We start from the raw sequence: 18,577 nt of genomic DNA, 5'->3' as shown, positions 1-18,577 counted from the left end.
ACAGGACATGGGATTCACCTCTTCCTACAATAACATAAAAAAAAAAGAATCCACATGAGGAATAATTCTCGATAAAAACTCACTGGAAACTGGCAGTAAACCTCCAGTAAAACAACCCAGGGTGAAAGACGGATCCACATAGAATCAGGTAGGGAGGGAAGAGAAATAATGCTAGGACCTGTGCCCCAGGAGGGGACAGAGGAAAAAAGAGATCACACATGCAGAGAGCCTCCCTGGGGAGTAAGCAGCTCAAGGCATATATATGGAGCCACAGTCCTGGAGTTCAAGTGGAGCCCCCTTGTCTGGTTGGTGGGCCAGTGGGAGTAACTGGAGGAGGGTCATGGGAAGCCTGGACTCTGCCCAGAAGGAACGTGCATGTGTTTGAATCCTCCCAAACCAGGGGAGAGACAGCAGATTAAAATTGTGTAGGTGGCTGACTCGTTTCCTATGACCATCCTACCATATGGACCACAGGCTGAGCCCAACAAACTCTCCAGTCCTGCTTCCTCCACTTTGCAGTTCTATACTGTAGCGAGGGCCACCATGACCAAGGAAAGAACAGCTATGAGACACCAAGGTGGTTCAGACTAAAATGGTGCATGAACAGGTGGGAGCAGCCATCACAGGTGTTTTCACAGGCAGTACTTGGGGAGCACCCTGGCTTCTGCCTGCAGCCATACCACCACAGTCCACACTTCCTAACACGTGGACAGCCCACACTGGGCCTGCTTGCATTGCAGCACAGTTCCACCAGGGGCTTAATGGCAGGGGTTGAGGCAAGAGGTTGGCCATAAAGGATACTCAGACCTAAAGTAGCACCTGTAAGGCAAGGACAGCCATTGCTGGCACTTGCACAGGCAGCGAATCAGAAGCATCCTTGAACACTATGGCTGGACTGCTGCAGCCCTTACTCTAGCATATGCTGAGAACTGACAGTCCATCTTGCTCCAGCACTGTCCCCACTGGGGCAAGGTGGCTGATGATAGAAAGAAAATTTACTCACAGGGAACAGAGCCAGCCCAGACTTGAACCTCAGGGCTTCTTCTCCAGCAATCTGGATCTTAATTCCACCCCTTCTAGATTTATGATGACCACTGAGCTGAGGGAAAGCCTCAGCTCACACTTGGCTCTGTCCCTAGTCCCTTCATCCCCAGCACCATCTCCTCCCAAGGTGAAATAGCTGCCAGCACGCCCTGAGGAAACGGCGTAACTTTTGTTCTCATCAAATTCAGCTGTCTCACCAAAACCACTGAGAAGATGCATGTTGCTGTGGGGTGCTTCCACATAAGGACAGCCCTTCAAAATCACGATAGGTAAATCTTTCACCTAATTTCAAATTTATTCTATGAGGCCACAATTACTTTGATACCAAAATCAGAAAAAGACACTACAAAAAAAAAAAGAAAAAAGAGAGAGAGAGAGAAAGTTATAGACCAATTATTTCTGATAAGTATAGATGCAAAATCTCCAACAAAATTTTAACATACCATATCTCACAATATATAAAAAGGTTCATACACAGTAATCAAGTTAAATTTATTTCAGGGATAAAATGATGGCTCAGTATTGCAAATCAATCAGCACAGTACACCACATTAATAAAAGGAAGATAAAATCACATGATCATCTCAATAGAAACAGAAAAATCATATGACAAAAGTCAACTTTCGCTCATGATAAAAACTCTCAAAGTTGGTATACAGGGAAGATATCTCAACATAAAAGACCATTTATGACAAATCCACCGCTAATATTACACTTAACAGTGAGATCCTGAAATCATTTCCTCTAAAATCAGAGGAACAAGACAAGAATACCCACTCTTATCACTTCTATTTACCATAATATTGGAAATTATAGCCATAGCAATTAGACAAGAAAAATAAAATGAATCCAAACTGGAAGAGAAAATCCCATATAGCTATGGTCAATTTGTGAGAATGGAGATAAGAACATACAATGGATAAAAGACAGTCTCTTCAATAAGTCATGCTGTTAATAATGGATAAATTACTCAGTCGGTAAAGAATCTGCCTGCAGTGCAGGACACCCAGGTTCATCCTGGAGAGGGAAATGACAGCCACTCCAGTATTCTTGCCTGGAAAATCTCATAGACAGAGGAGCTTGATGGGCTATAGTCCATGGGATCAGAAGAGATGGACACGACTTAGTGAATAAATCACCACCAAATATACGTAAAAGAATGAAATTAGAACATTTCCCCATACCATATACAAAAATAAACTCAAAATGCTTCAAAGACCTAAATATAAGACCAGAAACTATAAAAATCCTACAAGAGAATCATAAATATAAATCAATACTGTTTTTAATAACTCATAGCAATATTTTTTCCATCTCTTCCCTGGTGTCTCAGATGGTAAAGAATCTGCCTGCCTGCAATTCAGGAGACATGGGTTCAATCCGAGTCAGGAAGACTCCCTGAAGAAAGGAATGGCAACCCACTCCAGTATTCTTGCCTAGAGAATCCCCATGGATAGAGGAGCCTGGCAAGATACAGTCCATAGGGCCACAAAGTGTCAGACACAACTGACCAACTAATACTTTCACTTTCCTTTAGGAAAAAGAAAGCAGCAACAACAACAAACAAACAAACCCAAATGGGACATAATTAAATGTAAAAGATTTTGCACAGCAAGGAGAATCTTTGACAAAGACAGCCTACTGAATGCAAGCAAATATTTGCAAATGATATGACTTTTAAGTGACTCATATCTGAAACATATAAACAGCACATACAACTCAATAACAAAAACAAGAATGATTGAAAAATGTGCAGAATATCAGAATAGACTTTTTTCAAAGAACACATGCAAATGGCACATAAAATGATAGATGTTCAGTGTCACTGCTGCTGCTGCTGCTGCTAAGTTGCTTCAGTCGTGTCCAACTCTTTGCGACCCCATACACAGCAGCCCACCAGGCTCCCCTGTCCCTGGGATTCTCCAGGCAAGAACACTGGAGTGGGTTGCCATTTCCTTCTCCAAGGCATGAAAGTGAAAAGGGGAAGTGAAGTCACTCAATCGTGTCCGACCTTCAGCGACCCTCTGGACTGCAACCTTCCTGGCTCCTCCACCCATGGGATTTTCCAGGCAAGAGGACTGGAGTGGAGTGCCATTGCCTTCTCCTCAGTGTCACTAGATAAATGCAAATCTAATCATTTGATAAATGCAAGTCAAAGCCACAATGGGATAACACCTCAACTGTTAGAATGGCTATCATCATAAAGTCTATAGATAACAAATGTGAGTAAGGATGTACAAATAGAAAATCTTAGTACCTTACGGGTGAGACTATAAATTGCTGCAGCCACTATAGAAAACAATATGGAGATTTTTCAAAACCACCAATTCCTGGGTATAAACCCAAGAAAACAAAAGCACAAATTCAAAAAGATATTTATGCCACTGTTCACAGCAGTATTAGTTACAATAACAAAGATATGGAAGCAACCTAAATGTCTATCAACAGACAAATGGATAAAAAAGCTATGGGGGATCTGTATGTGTGTGTGTGTATATATATATATGTACACACACATACATACATACATATGCATACATACATATTACTTAGCCATAAAAAGAATGAAATTCTGCCAATTTCTCCAACTTGGATGAACTTAGGGAGCATTATGCTTAATGAAGTAAGTCAGACAGAGAATGCCAATATTATATACTCCAGTTATGTTATAGCTTATACATGGAATCTAGAAATTAAAAACAAGCTAAGTTACTTAACAATACTCAATCAGACACACAGATATAGAAAACAAGCTAATGGTTACCATAGGGAAAGGAGAGTGGGGAGGGTCAAGATAGGGGTGCCAGATTAAGAGATATAATCTACTGTATTTAAAATAGATAAGCAACAAAGATACATTGTACAGCACAGGAAAATATAACCTTTGTTTTGTAATAATATTAAATAGACTATAATCTGTAAAATATTTCATCATTAGGCTGTGTGCCTAGAACTAATGGAAATAAATCATTCATACTTTAATAAAAAATCACTCTGCATGTAAATGTCAATATATGTATATGAATATATGTAATATATAGATGTCTGAAGGTGAAAATGTGACATAAAAACAAAGGAATCTCAGAATCTCCTTAAGGAATTAGTCATTGGACGTTTAAGAGGCTAGAAATCTGGGTCTGGAGTATGATAAGCAGTCTTTCCTGAATATAATAACCACCAACACCATCATTTATCATACGTTGGCTGTGTATTACATACTTCGAAAAACATTTTATACTTACTGTTTTGTTTACTCTTACTCTTTTTAAGAGTAGACTGTATGAATTCCCTTTCAGGGATAAGAAATTTGAGAATTAAAATGTGATAGATAATTCATCTCAAATCACAAAATTAGTAAATGGAACAGAGCATTACTTCAAAGGCTGAGCATGTAAATGCAAAAAAGTAATGGAACCCACATCACTGCTCTAAAGATGAGGAAGTCATCTGCCTGTTATATACTGAGTGACATTGTACCCCCAATAAAACAGGAAAACATTACTGCTATGATAAAAGTAAGCCAGAGAAGAAAATCAGACAACCTAAGGATCAAGAAGAAATGACTTCTCTAGGAAGCTGTAAAGAGCTATAGAATCTGATTTCAACACCACCTGCTTGACACAATCAGAGAATGAGGGGTTCTCCCAGGGTATGAGCACAATGACACCAGACAAAGTGGCAATAACAACTTGCCTATTGGATAAATACTATGTCCCAAGATTTGTACCAAGCCATTTAAACATGAGCTAAATGGTAGACAGAGAATTTGATGTGACTTGTCACTCATTATCTAACTTCAAAGTTCATTCTCTTACGCAGAATTGCCTTCCATATCTGAGTATAGGAAATATCTGAATGACCATGTGGAGCTGTTTTTTTTTTTTTTTTTTATAGTTCTTTTTAAAAAAAATTATTTGTCTTAATTGGAGGCTAATTACTTTACAATATTGTAGTGGTTTTGCCATACATTGACATGAATCCACCATGGGTATACATGTGTTCCCCATCCTGGGAACCCCCCTCCCACCTCCCTCCCTATCCCATCCCTCAGGGTCATCCCAGTGCACCAGCCCTGAGCACCCTGTCTCATGCATTGAACCTGGACTGGCGATCTGTTTCACATATGCTAATATACATATTGCAATGCTATTCTCTCAAATCATCCCACCCTCATCTTCTCCCACAGAGTCCAAAAGACTGTTCTATATGAAGGAGCTGGTTTTTAATACATCAATTTACCCTACCATTTTTTCTGCTTTAATCGTGACTTCTCATAGAGTAATACAGAAGATGGATTAGAAGTGGTTTGACTGTCAACTAGTTATGGTGTAGGAGTACATTTAATCACTTAGGTGATAAGTGTGATGTTTTCAAGTTATGAAATTCTCACATGGTTTGGGGGTATAGGAGGTATTACTCAGAAAAGACATACTAAATTGATATTAATGCATTTTTTCCAGGTACCCTAAGGTACACAGATAATCTCACCTATATGAAACTCATGGCATACAAATTCAAATTCACAAAACAGATATATTAAAGAGTATTTATTCTCAAGAGCAAAAGCAATTTTCCCACTACACAAGGATTTCTTTAACTAGCAAATTCCCCCCTAGTGTATTTCAATTAGTTTTCCATTTCCAAAAAAAAACACAAAAATCAATTTGTGTGCAAGTTTGCAGTGAGACAGCTATTGCATAAAGTAAAATACAGTAACATCACATTTTAGAGATTCAAACAAACTCCTGGGTAGAAAACACTTTGAAAGACACATACAGAAATTATGCATCCTTGTAGATGACACACGGAGTAGCCTTCCGTTCTTCAGTTGATTTAATGGATGATAAACTCACCAGTGCTCAGAGTTCAGTACATGCCAGCAAAACTCCCAAATTAATTCCTACTGATGACTCTTTTCTATTTTCTTTCTCCCCCCACTGCTATTATCTAGAAACAAGTTGACACTGACTTCTTACACAGAGGACTTATCTAGACTTCCAGCTGCTTGACTGATAAGGAGATTACTAAATAAACTTCTAGCTCTGCCAGATGGTAGGTGGTCATGTTTGACTTGAAATATTTTCAGCTCTTAGGATTAACAAAGAGCTGAAAATTTTAAGGATAAGAACTTTCCCCTCCCCCTCCTTCCAGACAGTATTTATTTAGAGGAATGAACTTTTTAGACTTTTGATTGGCATTCTTGCCTAAAGTAGCATCTGATCAACTGTGTGGAGAACATGAAATTTACTGAAAGTATAAACTAACTATGGCTGCAAAAGACATTGGGCTTTGTCCTTGCAAGGATGAATAAACTGGAAAAGACTTTCACATAAATGAATTCTCTTATATAGATGTCCCTTCCCCCAAAACCTTTAGCATAAGACAATGACCACCATGTTGGTGATGATTGGATAGTAAGTCACTGTAAATAAAACTCTTAAATACCAAAGGGATATGGGAGAAAGGTCAGCACTTGGAGTAAAATAGAAGGATATTTTTTGAGTCCTGGGTTTTCCAAAGGACTACCTGCATGTCCTTGGACCTCTCTTTAACCTCTCAGAGCCTCCTTTTTCTCATAAACAAAATAGGGACCAAAGGATCTATAATCTATGGCATATAATCTATGAAATTGTAGCTATTTTATAGTTTTGCAGTCATTTAGAGTATCTTTCTTTCCTTAATTATTTTATGAAACTGCTGACTAGCTTACTTTAAGCCCCTCTTCAAATCTTTCATCTGCTTGAAGAATTCTTAGCAATTATCAGTCCAATTCTGTTTAATCAAAGCTATGATTTTTCCAGTGGTCATGTACAGATGTAAGAGTTGGACCATAAAAAAAGACTGAGCACCAAAGAATTGATGTGTTTGAATTGTGGTTCTAGAGAAGACATGTGAGAATCCTTTGGACAGCAAGGAGATCAAACTAGGCAATCCTAAAGGAAATCAACCCTGAATATTCACTGGGAAGACTGATGCTGAAGCTCCAACACTTTGGCCATCTGATGCTGAGTCAACTCATTAGAAAAGACCCTGATGCTGGGAAAGATTGAGGGCAGGAGAAGAGGCCGAGAGAGGATGAGATGGTTGCATGGCATCTCCAACTCAAAGGACATGAGTTTGAGCAAACTCTGGGAGATAATGGAGGACAGGGAAGCCTGGTGTGCTACAGTTCATGGATTCGCAAAGAGTCAGACACAACTTAGCAACTGAACAACAATGAACAAATCAAACACTAATTGAACCAATGATAATAGATAGTTCACTGCTCTAAGCCAAGTACTGTCCTAAATTCTCAAGGAAGAAGCATGGCAATGTTTAAAAATGTTTTGGTTTACTTACAACATATATTAGACCCTTTACCAAAGTAGCTCTAACTTTCCACTCCTCTCTGTAGCCATTCTCTTTGCTATGTGACTCTGTAGCTCTTTCTATTTATATATATTTCCCCAGCTCTTATCTGGACTGATCTTCTGAGCTCTTCATTAGTAAATTGTGATGGAAATGATACTTGGCTAGATCTGAGTCTAGACCTCTGGAAACCTTGCATATATTTCTATATTCTTAGAACTCTGCCAGTTCCATGAGACTAGGTTTGGACTGCACTACTGGAGGATGGGAATCCACTTGGAAGACAGACCACTTGTGCCAGACAAGGCATTTCTTGATTTGCTAGAGTCAGTTGAGCACCCAAAATCTGACAGTCCACATTAGATCAGCATGGGAAGGATGGGGTATGGGGGGACCTTGGACTGCAGATTAGTAGGGAGCTTAGCTAATTCCAATAAAGAAATTGATCTATATGCTCATGAGCAAAATGTGTCAAGCATCCCAAGGGGAATCAGTTTAGAACTACAATCAGGCTAATAAATAAACTGATTAGGTCATAGTAATGACTTACGCGATGGAGGCAAAATACAAACCGTAAGGGGTATAGAGGAGAGAGAGATCACTGGCATCTAGGAGATTCATGGGAGATATTTTAGTGTGACCCTATTATAACTGAGTTCAGAAAAATAGAACTTGCTGGAAATGTAGCAGGTTTTTAAATTTAAGGACATTTTCTGCTAAAACACGTGCACTATTTGGAGGAGGGGGTGGGTTGACAAAAGGTAAGCAGAGTTGCACTTTACAAATAATACTCTGATGATGAGGTAGAAGCTAAACTGAGAGAGAAGAAAGGAGTGAGGTGTACTGATGTCTATTCTAGGAATCACTCATCTAAAAGATAATGAGGATTGCACTAAGATAAACAGTCAACAGAGATGAAGATTAGGAGATGGGTTTGAGAAGTATCAGGAAGTGCAATCTATGGATGAATTGTTGCTTTTGTTTGCAGTGCAGAAGCACTCAGCAGAAAGGTAGCATATCACAGAACTGATAGTTCTCTTGTTGCAACTGCTTCTTAGAAACCTACTGTGCCATTTTGATAAAAGGATTTAGCCCCTGAACTTCTAAAGAATGTTAGCTTTTAAAAAGTAAAGAATATGGAATCTCTGTAGATACTGGTAAATGGGTTTAGGTCTGTTGTGTAGCCTGCATTTAGACCTTTATAGATAAAATCAAGGCAGGTGCTAGAAGCTGCAGAGACCCAAGTTTGGCTTCCTGGGACACTGCATGACTCTGGGTCCAAAGTTGCAGCAACTTCTGGAGACACAAGTGACTTCCTGAAATCAGTGAAGGGAGTGACCGCTTACTTTCCCTTTTGTCATTATACCTTTCTTTTTTTCCACATTAATCTTTAACTGAGCCTTGATTCAGAGTAGTAGACTGTGAAACAGTGAAAGTGGGCTAAGAAGATTAAAGATCTCCATGAAAAAGGTATGAAATATGACTCTGACAATTCGGTGCTGATCGTTTGTGATGTGTGAAATTAAATCCATATCCAATGTGCCTAGACAATGCAATTAGTCTCGAGTATCTATGTCAGGAAACAATTCTTGTTAAGTCAATGCAGGAACTCAGCTCAAAAATAGACTACTCTGAGTAAAACTTTTTTTTTTTTTAAGTCATTTAGTGCTCCAGATTTCCAATGGGGAAGACAAACAAACAAACAAAAAAAAACAAAGAAAAACAGAAAAAAGCAAAAAAGCATGATGACAAAGAAGAAAAGTTAAGTGATTTGCTTGAGTCAAGGATACACAGTGATTAGTTATCTGTTTATATCATTCATGCATTTCTCTATCCATTTTTCACAAATATTTGTTGAGACCTACTACGTACGAGGGGCTTCCCTGGTGGCTCAGATGGTAAAGAGTCTGCTTGTGATGCAGGAGACCCTGCTTCGATCCCTGGGTTGGGACAACTCACTCCAGTATTCTTGCCTGGAGAAACCCATGGTCAGAAAAGCCTGGCAAGCTACAATCCATGGGGCCACAAAATGCCAAACACAGGTGAGTGAGTAAAACACACACACACACACTCTCTCTCTCTCTGTGTGAGATATGTGAGAGATAGCGATGAACAAAACAGGCCAAGTCGGTGCTTCAGAGTATATACAATTACTGGAGAAGAGAGAAGGTGGGTATTAAACAAATGCAAATGATTGAAAAATTAAAATCACAGCAAATAACGACATAGAAGCAAAATGAATAGCAAATGTGAGAACAAGACCTCTATCTTTGCCACAGTCAGATGCATCGGACACTGCCCCGAGTCTGCCCATATTGCATTGGTTTGGTATGTTCAGAACTATAACCTCAACACCAAGGACCTTGACACACAGCAACTGATTTAATCCTCACGTGTGAGTACTACTGTTCCTCCTATTTTGGGGATGAGAAAAATGAGACAGAGAGGCAAGTAGTATGCCAGAGATCATCCACTAACTAAGTAGTCAAATCAGGAGTAGAAACTAGGCTTGGGCTTTAGAAGGACATACTCTCAGCCACTGTGCTATGCCCACCCAGAAGAGCTAATCTCAACCTAATAACCCGATCCTCTTTCCTAATACAACACATCTTGATTATCTCTTATGAGCCTGTTCATGATAAGCCTTTGGTGATACCATCCAAAAATTCTACAGAGAAAGTCGACTCTGCTGCATGCGTTTAATCAAATGCAAGAGGAATAGTGAAGTGAGGCTGTGAGCATGCACTCTTAGACCAGCCAATTTCTTGACTCTGATACTTCAACTGGGTGCAAAAGTTTGAACGAGGTACTTCACCTCTCCGTGCTTCAGTTTCTCTTTGATCCTGGCACCACCAGCTAGACCCCTGATAGATCACTATCATTCTGGAAAAACTAGGGACTTTGAAGTCTGCTCATGTTGCATTGATTTGGTATGCTCAGAGCTATTAGTACAACCTCAGTATCTAGGATCATACCCCAAATAAAATACATGCTCAGTACACATTATTGACTTACTGAATGAAATCCTTTCATTATCTTTGCCAGCCTAGTTGTCTGTTCATTAAGCTTTCCAGCAACATTGGACGGTTTGATATTCTCTTCACTTACTTGACAGCTTCTTATGTCAACACCACTGTATTTTTCTCTGCCTATAATAAGGTACCATGACACAATTCCTTATCTAAAACCTATGCAGTCAGATGAGTGGTAGAATCGGTAATCAGGGGGAGGAGATAGGCAGAGGTATTTTATGGAGAAAAACCAATGCAACTGCCTATTAAATAATGCCCTCAGTAGGGCCTGGAGTATATTGTAATTAAAGCATATTAATATTTCTGGAGCACAACAAGGAAATATTCACACTAAAAGAGATTAATGAATATTCTAGTACACCAGTTTACTTTCAGTTTTGCTACCCTTTGAGCGAGTAAACAACCACCACCACACCGTGTGAGCTACGAAAACTCCGAAAGCAAAACTTCCGCCTTCAGAGTGTTGGTTTTTGGCATTGAAGAATAAATGCTATGGGCCTGTAGTCTCCTTATACCCTTTTTTGGCCTACTGGTACCTGGATCTCAAGGGTTAAGACCTCATCTTCACAGAAAGTTTACCCTGTTTCTTAAAGCTGAAATTCTTCCGGTTTTCTACTCCCACCAGCCTCAGATCCTCTAATAGCCCATGACCCCTTCAGTGCCATGCTTGTTGTAGACGTACGTGTACTTATTCTCCTTCCTAAATGGAGAGCTACTTGAAGGTCAGAAAATGCCTTATTCATATTTTTTTAATCTGTATCATGAGTAGGGTTTAATTAAGCATAAAAGATACTAGAATTTGGAGGGGAAAAAAAATGTAGGATATTCCCAAAAAAGGTGAAAATGAAAGAGTAGGAAGGCAATTCTATAAACTGATTAAACTCTGCATAGGGGCATTACTAGCAAGTTACATGTTATCTAACACAAAACTAACAAGCCAACATGAGGAAATGGAGCTTGAGGGGCTTAGTGACTTACTGTTAAATGGTAGCAGCATTGCAATTCAGATTTAAGACTGCCTCCATAAAATCTGTGTTTTTCCCTCTCTATTCTCCACCCAAAAGAAGTAGTATGACTAAGGGAATTCGAGGAATCTTAATGAATTTTGAAAGCAATTTGTATATCTCATGCGATACAGACATGATTCTGAAAGAGTCAAGTAAGAAAACAGTATTTCCGTTAGATGCAGTTGGGACCTACTGGGCTAAATAAGGCTTCTCACGAGGTGAGGGGTGTTGGAGGAATTTATCACCCCTACTGTTACAAGGAAACTAAGGAGAATGGAGAGAATATTTAGGAGTCACTAGGTACAACAAGATTGCAAACCTAATTGTAAAGCTGATCCCCTCTGTGCCATCTTATTAAGCAGCTAGGGAAATCCTTTATCACAAAAGATTTCCAAGGATGTGACCTTTTCCTTCTCTCCATTTCTATTTCACTTAAATTATCACCCTGAAGATTTCAAAGGGGGCACTCTCAGCAGTCTGATAGATTGGAGCCCCTCTCTAACTAAAGGAAGCATTGATTGCATAAAGAGGAAAAAAATATCAGCCACATTCCCCTGTAGGTCTCTGTGAAACCAACTTTGTGCTCATGTGAGCCTTACCTTTTTTTTTTTTTTTTTGGTATTTGCTATCACTTTGAAAATGACAAAGTAGCATTAAAATCATTATTTTTTGAAATAAAATCTTGTGGTGTGATTACAATCACGAAAGCAATTGTGAAGATGGCATTGTAAGTCTCTCTTCCCATTCTCTTACATAACTTGGCCAGGAAATGTATTCAGGGCACACGAAAAAGGAGGTGATTTGTTCTTTGAGAGAAGTTGAAAACTCACCTTAGGCTGAGAAAATGAAGGCTCTTGTTGCTCTCTCTTAAATCTTCACTAAAATCTTGCAAACCTGATCAGTTCATTCTGAATCTTTTAGATATTTTTACACGCATAAATGTACAAATGCATGCATATATGTAGGTATTGTTGCCATGTCATGGTGGACAGGCAAATATAGTTGCCCCCCCTTTTTTTTAATGATTATGTGAGCTCTGCAAGGATGACTCAAGACACCTGCCCTTCTTTGTTGTTCAGTCATTAAGTTGTGTCTGACACTTTGGGGCCCATGGATTGCATCACGTCAGGCTGCCGTGTCCTTTACTAACTCCTGGAGTTTGCATTTCCATGAGAGCTTTCCTATTGCCTTTCATTCAAGTCCAAACTGCCTAACGTGGTGGTGATGCCCTTGTGCTCTGCTCTCTGACCACCTCTGTAGCGCCATCTGCTCTCACCAGCTACTTCAAGATACTCTTCTTTCCTACAGAGTAGTGTGATAGTCTCTCCCACCTCAGTGGTTCAGTACCTGCTCTCTCTTCTGCTTCCAGCACTCTTCTTGATACTCCCATGTAGTCAGGGTCTCAGAAGCTTCTGCACTCCTCCTGCCTGGAGCCACCCTGAGCCCGCCTTTCCAGGTGGTGGCCGCGCACCCCCGCCTTTCCCTTTGACCAGCCCTGCTCACACCTAGAAGGCTTTTGATCGTCTTTCCCACTGAACTATGAACGCACGTAGATTAGACACAGGTGCAGCTTGTGAAACGTGTTTAGCCTTTAGCACAGTGTTTGCTTGTTAACCTTACACTTTTAGCCTTTTAGCACAGTATCTGATGCATACTAGAATCTCAAATATTTGTTGAAACCATAAATGAATGAAAGAAATGAATGTGTCCCAAGAAAGTCAGGATGAAAAGATGGTTGTTTTAAATGAACAATTTAAAAGATGTTATTTTAAATGAACAATTTTCCAGTGCCTATTTCCAGAATTCCACAGGCAAAGCAAATGAGCAATCTGTTATCAATTTGTCCGTAACTCTGAGCATCTGTGGGGCATATAAAGTGGTGCTCAGTTGGTGTTGCTTAAGTAGAAGGAGCAGCAAAGCTTAAAGAAAAGTTTTGAGCTTTAAATTCTTGAGTTCTTCACTCTGTAGTTAAATGGCTTTCTCTCTCAGATTCCTTTCCTATAAAACAGTTATTACTAGTCAATAATTATAAGCTGAATGATGATAGATCTGTTTTCTGCTTATTTTATTTCATTTTAAAGAATTAATATTAAAAATGATAGAACAGTATTGATACTTTGTAGATCAGGTGTAATTCTAACCCTCAAGAAACTCCTAATCTAATTCAGGAAATAAAACCACTAAGTAAAGAACAGACTACAGAGCAATTTATAAAGAACACTTTTAAGGTTCACCTTGAATATGAAAACTCTTTTGAGAGATTACAACAGGGTCACAACAGGGTTCGAATCTTATCAGTAAGGGTGAGTTTCTGGGAAAGCAATATTTAGCTTCTATGAAATTCAGTTTTCTCAGCTGAAAAGATGGGACATGGCTCAGTTATTACATAGGATTATAGCACGGCTACAATGCGCATGGAAGAATCTAGCAAAAACTGCACTGATATTCCAGTGTCTGTACTACATGCTATGTGGCCTGAGATTTATATCCACGCTCTGGAATATGACTGATGTTGATAGAGTTTTACATAAAATTTTTAAAAAATATGCAAAAGAGTTCTTAAGCTCGGAATTGAAGGATGAGGGGATTTAGATTGGTGAGTTACGGAGCGGAATGAGAGTGCAGATAGATTCCAGAAGGCGAAAGAGTGTGAGAAAATAGGAAGGAACAGGGAGCCCCAAAGAATGTTGAGAGCATAGTGAAGTGACTTATCCAAGGTCACAGAGCTAGTCAGTGGCAGATCAGGGCTGTTTCTGTTTTACAGCAATCAGAAGTAAGGCCATAGGTGATATGGGAGAGCCTGAGTTTTAGGACGATTATTTTGGTGGTTATTTGCAAAGAAGCCAAAGAAGTGGAATTGAGTCCCTGCTCAGATGGTAAAGAATCTGCCTGCAATGCAGGAGACTCAGGATCGATCCCTGGGTCAGGAAGATCTGTTGGAGAAGGGAAAGGCTACTCACCCCAGTATTCTTGTTTGGAGAAAGCCATAGACACAGGAGCCTGGTGAGCTACAGTCCACGGGATAGCAGAGAGTCGGACGCAACTGAGAGACTAACACCACCTGTTTCAGGCACTGAGCCAGGACACTGCACATGGGCATATACAGTCATTCATGCAGAAAGTTATGGCGCTGTCACATGTGTGAGGCAATAATAGGTGCTGATGGAAGTGAAAATAATAATACCACTGATAATCATGGCAGATAATCCTGCAATTCTCAGAACTCATCAGTATTTGATCTTGGAATAATGACAATTTCATACAGTTGAAGACAAAAATATTCCAGGAATTATTCATTGGGCTTGAAAAAAAAAAAAATTCATTTAATCTTCACAGTAACCCCATGAGATTGGTGCTATTATTATCCTCATTGAGTGTAAAGAAACTGAGGAATATTTCAAAAGACAGTATAGGCTACTTACTGTAATAAGAGCTCAAGAGAGAGGTACATTCTAGAGATAAAATTGAGAATGTCATGAATATTGACGTAGGATTTGATGTGGGATTTCAAAGGTTTTAAAATAGAGCATGGAGAGGATGAATTTAGAAATGTGAGTGAAAGGTCGTCAATATCACATGAAACACACTCATACTAAAAGAGAATTAGCTGATGTTTATCTGAATTTTAAGTATGCTCTATATTTCACTTTATGAATTCCAGAAATCCTCTCTATAAAAGCAAAGAGCAAATGATCCCTTTATCATTTGTAAAATGATTGCAAAAACATAGAATCCTTCATATGATGACTTGCCCAAGACTTATGGATAGTCACTTGCTATCAGAAGATCTGGATTTTACCTCTGGTAGTGCCCCTTTCTAGGCCACATTTGTAGTGCTTTTCAGGGTGCATATTTTGAAAATATGATTATAAGAGAAAAAATATATTAATAAGCTGGTGCAATACAATATATGTTGTTCTTGGAGGAATAGCAAGACGATAAAAACTGCTTTGCCTCTAGGCCAACAATATTTTTTTGTTGTTGTTGCTTTTCACAATAATTTATAAGCATTCAGTTTCAGTTCAGCTGCTCAGTTGTGTCTGACTCTTTGTGACCCCATGGACTGCAGCACTCCTGGCTTCCCTGTTCATCACCAACTCCCAGAGTTTATTCAGACTCATGTCCATTGAGTCAGTGATGCCATCCAACATCTCATTCTCTGCTGCCCATATAAGCATTGGACATAGTGATATTTAGATACTTCAATAGGGAGAGATTTGTAATATGAACAGGCAGATATAGCTGCTGAAAGGTATCAGTTCCCTGAATCTCCGTTTTCACCTCTAAACTGGAAAAAAATCATTTTTATTTATCTTGCACTTAAACTTACATTTATTCTGCATATATTCTCTCCTGACCCTCTAGAAAGGATTAGGGAGTTAGAGACAGGCAAACTAAATCCCTCCAGAGGACTCAGGTCACCTTATAGTGTTGCATCGGAAGCAATTACAAAATGAATATGTTTTTGCAAAATAGAAGAGATGATGGAAATAAAATTATTTGGTAATTTTTCAATAACCTCCTAAATGGTCTTCCTTTCCACACTTTCTCCTTAACCTATCTTTTGTATCGAACCTTCAATAACACAGGTGCAGCCAGGTTTTTATCCTCTCAATTAAAAGTATTTGATGGTTTATGAGACTCATCACCTATGAAGTTCAAACTTTGTAATGAAACAGAGAAAGCCACTCACAAGCTATTCTTTTCAGGCTCATTTTCCACCATGCCTTTGCACGAGCTGCTCCCCTTCCCTGCTATTTCTCCCTTAACGAGCTCCCTTTCATCCTGTAAGGCCTCTCAATTGTCTCCTATCCTGCGAATCCCTTTCTCGGTCCTTCCAGTCAAAAGGAATTGATTCTCTCACGCTTCTCCTTCTACATATGATGCTATTGCATTTTATACAGCCCTAGAACAATTTCTTTGTGTATTTTTCTTTCTGAATATCTTGAGAGTACAGTGTAATAAAAGTGCATGGAGTTTATTTAAACACACCAGGGACTAACATGGAGACTAGCTCCAAAAATTGTCTCAACAAATATATGTTGAATTACATATATTTGTTAAATATATTTATGTACATCTCCTGCATAAAAGTACAAATACGTAGGCAAATTATACTTGATAGAGTCTAAACATACGTGCAAACAAACACACATCTTATATGTATATATATCATATATGTATATGAAGATAAAATAAAATACAAGTTTGGTAACTATATGCTGGGTTGAACCTATGAATATATCCTTTCTTTTAATCTTAATTATCACCATTATCACAGTCAATATATGTTGATCATTTACTATGCACCAAACCCCTTGCTAGTTTTCTAGTCAAGGCTATGGTTTTTCCAGTGGTCAGGTATGGATGTGAGAGTTGGACTGTGAAGAAAGCTGAGTGCCGAAGAATAGATGCTTTTGAACTGTGGTGTTGGAGAAGACTCTTGAGAGTCCCTTGGGCTGCAAGGAGGTCCAACCAGTCCATCCTAAAGGAGATCAGTCCTGGGTGTTCATTGGAAGGACTGATGCTGAGGCTGAAACTCCAATACTTTGGCCTCCTAATGCAAAGAGTTGACTCTTCGGAAAAGATCCTGATGCTGGAAGGGATTGAGGGTAGAAGGAGAAGGGGACGACAGAGGATGAGATGGCTGGATGGCATCACCGACTCGATGGACATGAGTTTGAGTGAACTCCGGGAGATGGTGATGGACAGGGAGGCCTGGCGTGCTGTGATTCATGGGGTCGCAAAGAGTCGGACACGACTGAGCGACTGAATTAACTAAACCTTTTGCTTTGTGTTTCACATGACCACTCATTTCATTATCACAATAGTGATCCCAAGGTAGATACTGTCATTATTCCATGCTTGCAAAGAAAGAAAACTAGACCCAAAGTGCTGCAGTAAAGCATTTACAGCTTTATAGTTATTAAATGGGAGTGTTGAATTTCACGTCTAGACCTATCTGATGCTAAAGCCTGTAGTAACAGTCTGATTCAGTAATAGATTCATAGACGGATTCATACAAACACAATTGAGCTTCCCAGGTGGCACAGTGGTAGAAGAATCTATCTGCCAATGCAGGAGATGCAAGAGATATAGGTTCAATCCCTGGGTTGGGAAGATGCCCTGGAGAAGGAAATGACAACCCACTCCAGTATTCTTGCCTGGAAAATCCCATGGACAGAGGAGCCTGGTGGGCTACATCCCATGGGGTCACAAAGTGTCAGACAACTGAGCAGCCACATACACAACAGCAAACAGAGTTACAGACAGATGGATAGAGCAAGTTATAACAAGACAAATGCGCATATATATACGTAAAATGTATAGGCATGTATATCCGTATATCATAAATGCTTACCTATTGAATAGTAATATATTGTGAGTATAAATAATTATATGCATGTATATCTATAACTGTATGTACAAAAATAAATGTCTCTTTCTACTTTCAAAGCACATCCTTTATTCACACACCTAGCATTTTATTAAGAAAATCTTTGGGTGAATCAATAAGCAGATCTGTAACCGCATTGAACAATATATCTTTATATTACTGTCTACAAACATTGATTTGTCTTTTTAATGACTACACACGGAGGATGTATGAGAGAGTCTTCTGGTTAAGAAATCTATAGCAATTCTCCCCCAGAACGCTTGTTAGCAAGAGCTGCCAATCCCCATGGGGGAGAGAGGTGAGGACCACCATCAGTAAGTGTTAATTTGTCAGTCTAGTTGGGACAAGGATACTATTATAAAGCTTTGTTCTCTGAAAAAACTTGTACAATCACAGCTGGAATTTAGGCACTTGCTTTCATCACAAAGGCAAGGATTTGCAACAAAAATGTCTCTTTGGTTTTGGTTCTGTTTCTGCTGCTCCTTCCTTTATCGCCTAGCCTGCGGGGCAGTTGCATTTGTATCTAGTCTTTCCCATAAGCTAACCTAGCAAGGCACACGTCTGAACCTGGCCCTGTCTTCCCCGCACTCTCTCCTGCTCCCTTGCACCCAAGGAAAGCTTTGACAGCTCCCAGTTCCCTCTGAAGCAAGCAAAAAGCACTGCTGTCCTTTCAAGAAGGGTTTTGATGTCTGAAGGGCATGAAACATAATCAGGATTCTGCTACTTGCTGTTGGGGGACCTGGGCAAGT

Source organism: Budorcas taxicolor, chromosome 25 (genome assembly GCF_023091745.1).
Source record: "Budorcas taxicolor isolate Tak-1 chromosome 25, Takin1.1, whole genome shotgun sequence".
Taxonomy (NCBI): domain Eukaryota; kingdom Metazoa; phylum Chordata; class Mammalia; order Artiodactyla; family Bovidae; genus Budorcas; species Budorcas taxicolor.
The sequence above is the reverse complement of the archived record's forward strand: the minus strand, read 5'-3'. Positions refer to the sequence as shown.